The sequence below is a fragment of the Anolis sagrei genome, chromosome 6 (genome assembly GCF_037176765.1).
Source record: "Anolis sagrei isolate rAnoSag1 chromosome 6, rAnoSag1.mat, whole genome shotgun sequence".
Taxonomy (NCBI): Eukaryota; Metazoa; Chordata; class Lepidosauria; order Squamata; family Dactyloidae; genus Anolis; species Anolis sagrei.
The window spans coordinates 78,084,972-78,093,384 of record NC_090026.1 but is presented as its reverse complement, the minus strand read 5'-3'; the positions used below and the strand labels follow the sequence as shown (position 1 = coordinate 78,093,384).

The following is an 8,413-nucleotide window of genomic DNA, read 5'->3' as shown; positions in this document are numbered from 1 at the left end:
CCGGAACAATTAATGATGCAATTACATTTACAGTTATGAGTAGAACTATGTAAAGATGTTCCCTGGGATGGCGTTAAGTTAATATCCAATATGACTGGTCAAAAATGCAAAAGGTATCAATACATCATGCATATCCCTTAATATCTTACACTCTCGGTGTGCCTTTTATTGTTTTAATCAATAGACACTGACCTGCATTAGCTCATCCCTTCACTTGTTATTTGCAAGGTCAAAAGTGATGCATCCTTGTCTGACCCATCCAAGGACTGATCCTGTATATGTGTAGATTCATCCACTGAACAAGGTGGCCTTAAAGGGTCATATTTCCACTTCATATGTTAAAACCATCCTGAACCACAGTACTTTTTCTGATTTCCTGGGACTGCCATCTCTATTAAAAGAGAACACAGTCTCCATTAAAACTGAACAACATTGTCTACACCAGCGTTTCTCAACCTGAGGGTCGGGAGCCCTGGGGGGGGGTCGTGAGAGGGTGTCAGAGGGGTCACCAAAGACCATTAGAAAACACAGTATTTTCTGTTGGTCATGGGAGTTCTGTGTGGGAAGTTTGGCCCAATTCCATCATTGGTGGGGTTCAGAATGCTCTTTGATTGTAGGTGAACTAGAAATCCCAGCAACTACAGCTCCCTACTGTCAGGGTCTAATTTCCACAAACTCCACCAGTGTTCAGATTTGGGCATATTGAGTATTCATGCCAAGTCTGGTCTAGATCTATCGTCATTTGAGTCCACAGTGCTCTCTGAATGTAGGTGAACTACAACTCCTAAACCCAAGGTCAGTGCCCACCAAACCCTCCCAGTATTTTCTGTTGGAGTTCTGTGTGCCAAATTTGGTTCAATTCCATCGTTGGTGGAGTTCAGAATGCTCTTTGATTGTATGTGAACTATAAATCCTAGCAACTACAACTCCCAAAGGACAAAATTAATACCCCCCCCCCCAACCCCACCAATATTCAAATTTGGGCTTATCGGGTATTTGCACCACATTTGGTCCAGTGAATGAAAATACATCCTGCATATCAGATATTTACATTACAATTCATAACAGTAGCAAAATGACAGTTATGAAGAAGCAACTAAAATAATTTTATGGTTGGGGGCACCACAACATGAGGAATTGTATTAAGGGGTCAAGGCATTAGGAAGGTTGAGAAACACTGGTCTACACAATGCAACTTAGACTGGCTGAAGAATCAATTCCACAGCACAGCCATTGTGTAGTTATGAGTTTACCCTCATACTAGGAGCTCCCAGTGGGGCAGTGGGTGCCAGCAGGACTGAAGACTGACAGGTTACAGGTTCGAATCCAGGGAGAGTGCAGATAAGCTCCCTCTGTTAGTTCCAGCTTCCCATGTGGGGACATGAGAGAAACCACCCACAAGGATGATAAAACATCAAAACATCCCCTGGGCAATGTCCTTGTAGACGACCAATTCTCGTACACCAGAAGTGACTTACAGTTTCTCAAGTCGCTTCTGCCACACACAAAAAGCAACCCTCCTACTGACTACAACGGAGAAATGAAAAACAAGTCAATAAAAAAGGAGAACAGTGCAGTTCAACCCACATTAGCCAGCGAAAAGTGTGACTAAACCACAAGAAGAGATTGTGGGGATTTGTTCTTGCTTTGATTTTTCTTTTACCATGTGAAATCTACATGACGAAAAGAGAACAAGTTGGGTATGAAAATGGCAGCTGCATGAAGGGAGAATAGCTGATGTGCAGTGGGTTGTTTTCACAGAGTTAAATGAAATCGGTTCTTTGTAGCGTGCAAAAAAAAAAAAAAAAGACAAACTCCCTTAAAAATCTATTATCCAATTGCAATCCAAGGACAGCTTGGGGAAGATACAAATTAAAGCAATCACATCACTTTATGACTTTTTAAAAAGTTTTTTTCTAAGATTCTAAGTAGCCTTGAAGTCCCGAACTACTACTTATTAAAGTTCTTTTAAATATTAACATTCTGTTACACATACAGATGCAATGGAAAGAAGAACTTGCACAGATTTTGGAAAAATCCTTTTTTTAAAAAATGAGGTAAAATGGCAAATAGCGATTTCCGTAATTTATTATTTATTTATTTATTTCAAGCTACCCGAAGGCCTGGCCCCATAACCACATTTTCAATTTTCTCCTGAAGCTGAGAAGGGACGTTGCTGACCTGATTTCACCAGGGAGGGAGTTCCACAGGTGGGGGACCACCACCAAGAAGGCCCTGGCCCTCGTCCTCACCAAGCGTATTTGCGCCAAAGGCGAGGCTAAGAGCAGGTCCTCCCCAGAAGATCTTAAATTTTGAGGTGGGATGCAGATGCAGATACGTTCAGACAGGTAAGCTGGGCCAGAGCCGTATAGAGCCATAATCATGGAGATCTTTCCCCATCGATATCAAAAACAGAAATGGCAGTCGCTCTCATCATGAAAGGTCTCAGAGAACTCAGAGAAGCTATTAAGCGATGTAAAACTGGTAAAGCATCCGGCCTAGATGATTTAATGATGGAGCAAATCAAACACTTGGGGCCCAAAGCTGAAAACCGGCTTTTGGATTTTTACAATCAATGCCTGGCACACAAACGGATTCCCAGACTATGGAGGAAAACTAAGATAATTGCCATTTTAAATCCTGGTAAAGACGCTTCCAATGCCAGGGACTACTGGCCTATCTCACTCCTATGTCATCTATATAAAGTACAGGGTTAGTCAAAATGCATAGGCCAATAAGCCATTCAATTGAATGGCTTATTGGCCTATGCATTTTGACTAACCCTGTATATGAGAGGATACTACTAAATTGATTAGGACCTGTTATTGAACCCCAGCTTATTGCAGAACAAGCAGGTTTCAGACCAGGGAAAAACTGTACAGCCCAAATTCTTAATCTGACCGAGTACATCGAGGAAGGATATGAGAAAGGTTGCATTACTGGAACAGCTTTTGTCGACCTTACAGCAGCCTATGACATGGTGCAGCATAGGAAAATGTTGCAGAAAGTCTACTGTATTACCCGAGACTATAATTTTACAAAAACTATCCAGACTCTCCTAGAAAACCGTAGCTTCTATGTGGAATTTCAGGGCAGGAAAAGTAGATGGTTTACCCCAAAGCAGCGTTCTTGCACTCACCTTGTTTAATATCTTTATTAACGATCAGCCACAACCACCACTCACAAAGAGCTGATGATCTTGGCCTAACAACACAAGCAAAAGACTTTGAAACAGTTGAAACCCAATTTACGAATGCCTTGAAAGATCTCTCCAGCTACTACAAAGATAACCATCTGAAGCCTAATCCTGCCAAAACACAAGTATGTGCTTTACACCTACGCAACCGTGAAGCCAACAGGAAATTGAAAGTCACCTGGGAAGTTCAAGAGCTTGAACATTGTTTCCATCCTAAATATCTTGGTGTCACCTTAGATCGAACACTAGCCTATAGGAAACACTGCTTGAACACCAAGCACAAAGTAGCTGCATGTAATAACATCCTGTGGAAACTTACTGGCAGCACATGGGGTGCATGCCCAAAATTAGTAAGAATATCAGCCCTAGCCTTGTCTTACTCAACTGCTGAGTATGCCTGCCCTGTTTGGCACAAGTCTGCCCATGCAAAGCAGGGGAACATAGCATTGAATGAAACATGCAAAATAATCACAGGATGTGTTAAACCTACACCTGTTGATAAATCTACAAGGTAGCTGGCATTACCCCCCCCCCCCCCCGATGTGCAGCAGGAAGTTGCTGCTAAATGTGAGAGAAATAAGATTGAACAGTGTGAAAGCCACCCACTACATGGCTACCAGATTCCTCCCAGTAGACTCGAATCAAGGGAAAGCTTTATGAGAACTACCACTCCTCTTGGCGTCCCCCCAGCAACAGTAAGGGTAGCCCTCTGGGCAGCTAAACCAGGAAATCCCAACTGGATGCCCCCCCATGAGGGTCTTCCTCCAGGGTCAAACTAAGAATGGGCAACTTGGAAGTCCCTGAACAGACTCAGAAGTGGAGTGGGAAGATCAAAAGACAACCTGGCAAAATGGCACTACTTAAAAGAATCCCACACCTTATGTGACTGTGGAGCAGAACAGACAACTCTGCATCTGTATGCTTGTCCATTGTGCCCTGCCTTGTGTACAGAGGAGGAATTGTTGGAGGCTACAGACAATGCCGTTGCTGTTGCCCGTTTTTATTTATTTACTTACTTACTTACTTTGCTTCTATACTGCTGTTCTCAGCCCAGGGGCAACTCACAGCGGTGTACAACATGGGAAGAACAAAATACAAAACACAGTATAAAAACAATTCTCAAACCATTATGCAAAAAACATTATACAAAAAGCATTATACAAACATTGTCATTACTACGAAAACCATTCAGCGTCGTCTCATCGTCCAAACCACAATCCAATATCATTTTCCGTTATTCCATTCCTATAGTCATTACCAATCATTGCACTTCTTGTTCGAACGCCTTCTTGAACAACCAGGTTTTTAATTTTCTGCGGAATATCAACAGGGAAGGAGCCTGTCTGATGTCCACGGGAAGGGCGTTCCACAGCCGAGGGGCCACCACCGAGAAGGCCCTATCTCTCGTCCCCGCCAGCCGTGCTTGTGAAGCAGGCGGGATCGAGAGCAGGGCCTCCCCGGAAGATCTCAAAGTCCTGGTGGGCTCGTAGGTCGAGATGCGGTCGGAAGATATTTAGCCAGCTGTGCTCCTTCTATTTTTTATCAGTTTTATACTATTTTATGCAATGCTTTTGATTTGAAATAAATTTATTTATTTATTTTTTACTCTTCTCTGAAAGGTCATGCTTTTCTAAAAGGCATGATCTCCAAAAGGTTATGGATTCCGTTTTCCAAAAGGGTTAAGGCTTCTCCCGAGGGATCACGGGAGTCGTAGGCCTCAGAGGATCATGGGAGTTGTAGGCGGACGCCCAGGAGGCTCTCCCCGCGCCATGGCTGCCTGCTTTCCGCTGAGGTAAGGCACCTCGTTCTCCGGCCCTCTCTCTTCCCCTTCCCCTGGAGGCGAGGCGAGGAGAGCTGGGTCCCCCGGGGCTGGCCGGGGAAGAGGCCGGAGGGGCGCCTCGGAAACAGGAGGAAAGCCCACGCCAGAAACTTCCCACTTGTTGCTGCCTCCGCTCCCTGCCTCTCCCTGCCATTCCCCGTCTTCCCCTCTCAGGCAGAGCGGGCCAGACTCCTCCAAACACCCCTCGTTGTGCAGGAAAGGCGTTGCTGGGTCTTCGAGGCGCGTGCCCCCTACAATTGGTGTTTTGGACTCCGTTTCCCAGAATCCCCCGCTGTCCGCCAAACAAGCCGGGGCTTCTGGGAGTTGGAGTCCAAAGCAGCTCGAGGGTCGAAGGAAGCCGTTTCCTCGCCATTTCTCCCCCTGGGATCCCCTCCCTCCTGTGTCTCGGAGTGAAACCTTTCCGAAGTGGATCGGATCTGGTGCGGGTTACTTTTGTTGTTGTTGTGCTCGTGTAAAAACTACAGAGAGGGCGGGGAGGCTTCCTGTCTGGAGCAACCTGTTAGAGGACTTCAGTAAACAACAAGAAAGGGTGGCAGGGCAAGGCAAGGCAAGGCTTTCCCTTGTATGGGCCAAGCAGCCGGTTGGGAGGAAAGATCAAAGCAGATCACCCACAATATCTGATCTGAACGGGATGGTCTACATATAATATAATGATATAGTACATTACATACAATATCGTGGTATAGTACAATATAGTAATATATAATACTGATATTGTAAGGTAGGTAAAAGGTAGTCCCCTGACATTAAGTCCAGTCATGTCTGACTCTGGGGTGTGGTGCTCATCTCCATTTCTAAGCCAAAGAGCCAGCGTTGTCCGTAGACACCTCCAAGGTCATGTGGCCAGCATGACTGCATGGAGCGCCATTACCTTCCCGCCAGAGCAGTACCTATTGATCTACTCACATTTGCATGTTTTCGAACTGCTAGGTTGGCAGAAGCTAGGACTGACAGCGGAAGCTCATGCCGCTCCCCGGAATCAAACCTGCGACCTTTCGATCAACAAGCTCAGCAACTCAGTGCTTTTAACCACTGCGCCACCGGGGGCTCCCACTGATATTGTACTATGCTAATAATATAATATATCTATATAAATAAAAATGTAATGTTCGTTTGTGGGATTAACAGAACTCAAAAACCACTGGACAAATTGACACCAAATTTGACCACAAGACATCTAACAACCCAATGTAGGTCCTTCACTCAAAAAATTGATTTTGTCATTTGGGAGTTGTAGTTGCTGGGATTTATAGTTCACCTACAATCAAAGAGCATTCTGAACTCCGCCAAAGATGGAATTGAACCAATCTTGGGACACAGAACTCCCATGATCAACAGAAAATATTAGAAGAATTTGGTGGGCATTAATCTTGAGTTTGGGAGTTGTAGTTCACCTACATCCAGAGAGCACTTTGGACTCAAACAATGATGGATCTGGACCAAACTTGGCACGAATACTCCATATGCCGAAATGTGCACACAAATGGAGTTTGGGGCAAATAGGCCTTGACATTTGGGAGTTGTAGTTACTGGGATTTATAGTTCACGTACAATCAAAGAGGTTTCTGAGTCCCACCAATGACAGAATTGGGGAAAACTTCCCACACAGAACCCCCATGACCAACAGAAAATACTTAAGGCCATCCAGTCCAACTCCCTTCACCAGGACAAGAAAACATAATCAAAGCCCTCCTGACAAAGAGCCATCTAGTCATAGATATAGATCGATATATATGATTCACACACAGAGAGATATAGTCTCATAGATTTGAAAGGGGCTCCTAAAGAAGGACAATTATATGTTGAATGTTCCAGAGTAGGCAAACCAGACAATCTCCACATCAACACTGACAAAGAAACAGCAAGAAAAACTGCCTACCCACAAGCAGAAAGAAAGTACATACATTAGAAACCAACACTTTCACATTACTTTATTTTCCAGATCACCAGACTGGGCCACAACAACGCATGGCAGGGGACGGCTAGTTGTATGTATATATATCTTGTAAGCCACTCTGAGTCCCCTTTGGGGTGAGAAGGGCGGCATATAAATGTTGTAAGTAAGTAAGTAAGTAAGTAAGTAAATACATAAATAAATAAATAAATATCTAAGGCCCCTTCCACGCTGCTGTATAAAATCCACATTGAACTGGATTATATGGCAGTGTGGGCTCAGATATCCCAGTTTAACACAGATATTGTGGATCATCTGCCTTGATATTCTGGGTTATATGACTATGTGGAAGGGCCCCGAGTCCACACTGCCATATAATCCGGTACAATGTGTGTGTGTGTGTGTGGGGGGGGGGGGTTTATAACTGTGTCGAAGGGGCCTTTGCCTTCTGTAGTTGCAGGAAAACGTTGCCTGCCAGTAGCTCCACTGGGATAAAATGTTCAAGGTCAGGTCTTAATCCCTTTCACTATCAGGGATCAGCCTCTGCAGCCCAATCCCTCTGCTTCTGTAATCGGGAGGAAGGCAGTCTGGGTTCAGTGCGAATCACACTCCCTTGTCAACTGGCCTGGCCTTATGCTGCCTTTGGCCCCTTTCAGTGCAGTTCAAGCCAGCAACTCCCACAAGAGTATGCGAAAGAAAGCTCTAAATGTGCATCAGTACTCTCTAGTTTGTGCCATCCCCACCCAGGCCTCAAGCTGGTTCCAGGATTTCGTATGGAATCATCCTACAAGGGCAACGTCCACAGGGCAACGTCCTTGCAGACGCCCAATTCTCTCACACCAGAAGCAACTTGCAGTTTCTCATGTTGCCCTTGGCACAAAAACTGCTTTGAAACTGGATGTTTTTAAGCAGAGGCTAGATGAACATCTGTTGGGAGTGCTTTGATTGTGTGTTTTTACCCAGCAGGGGGTTGAACTGGATGGCTCTTGGGGTCACTTCCAAATCTAGGATTCAATGATTCTGTAAATCAGACCTGCACAAGCTGCAACCTTCCAAGTGTTTTAGACTTCAGTTCCCAGAATTCCTGACCATCGGACAAGATGGCTATGGCTTCTGCTAGTTGGAAGTCCTCAACAGTTGACTTACTTACTTAGGCTATCCCTCGTTGTCCAAGTAGGATTGTCTTCCAAGATCAGTGTACTGGCGGTGGGTCTGTAGGAGACTGTGGAACCCTATTCTTGATCTGCATGTTCTCCTGCAGTGAGGACATTGGTTTCCAGGTGAAAGGCGATCCTGGTCAGGGTTGGCATGACGCGCCTTTCTCTTGGCACATTTCTCTTTCGCCCTCCATTCATGCCTCTTCAAATTTTATAGCAATATTATATTATATTACAATATAATGGTATAGTGCAATATAGTAATATATAATACTGATATTGTACTATGCTAATAATATAATATATTGTATGAAAATATATATTGT

At 44.5% G+C, this 8,413-nt stretch overlaps 1 protein-coding gene across 2 annotated transcripts in view; it reads left to right on the top strand.

Moving 5' to 3' along the window:
• The first annotated feature begins 4,899 nt into the window (after window positions 1-4,899).
• FYCO1 (FYVE and coiled-coil domain autophagy adaptor 1) overlaps window positions 4,900-8,413 on the top strand; it is an 81,060-nt gene continuing 77,546 nt past the window's right edge. Inside the window, exon 1 of one of the 2 annotated variants that reach the window (XM_060781796.2) lies at window positions 4,900-4,988. The gene's annotated coding sequence lies outside the window, so the exon portion shown is untranslated. Of the gene's footprint in view, window positions 4,989-5,342; window positions 5,456-8,413 lie in introns of those variants that run through there. The other variant, XM_060781794.2, reaches the window with a different exon arrangement.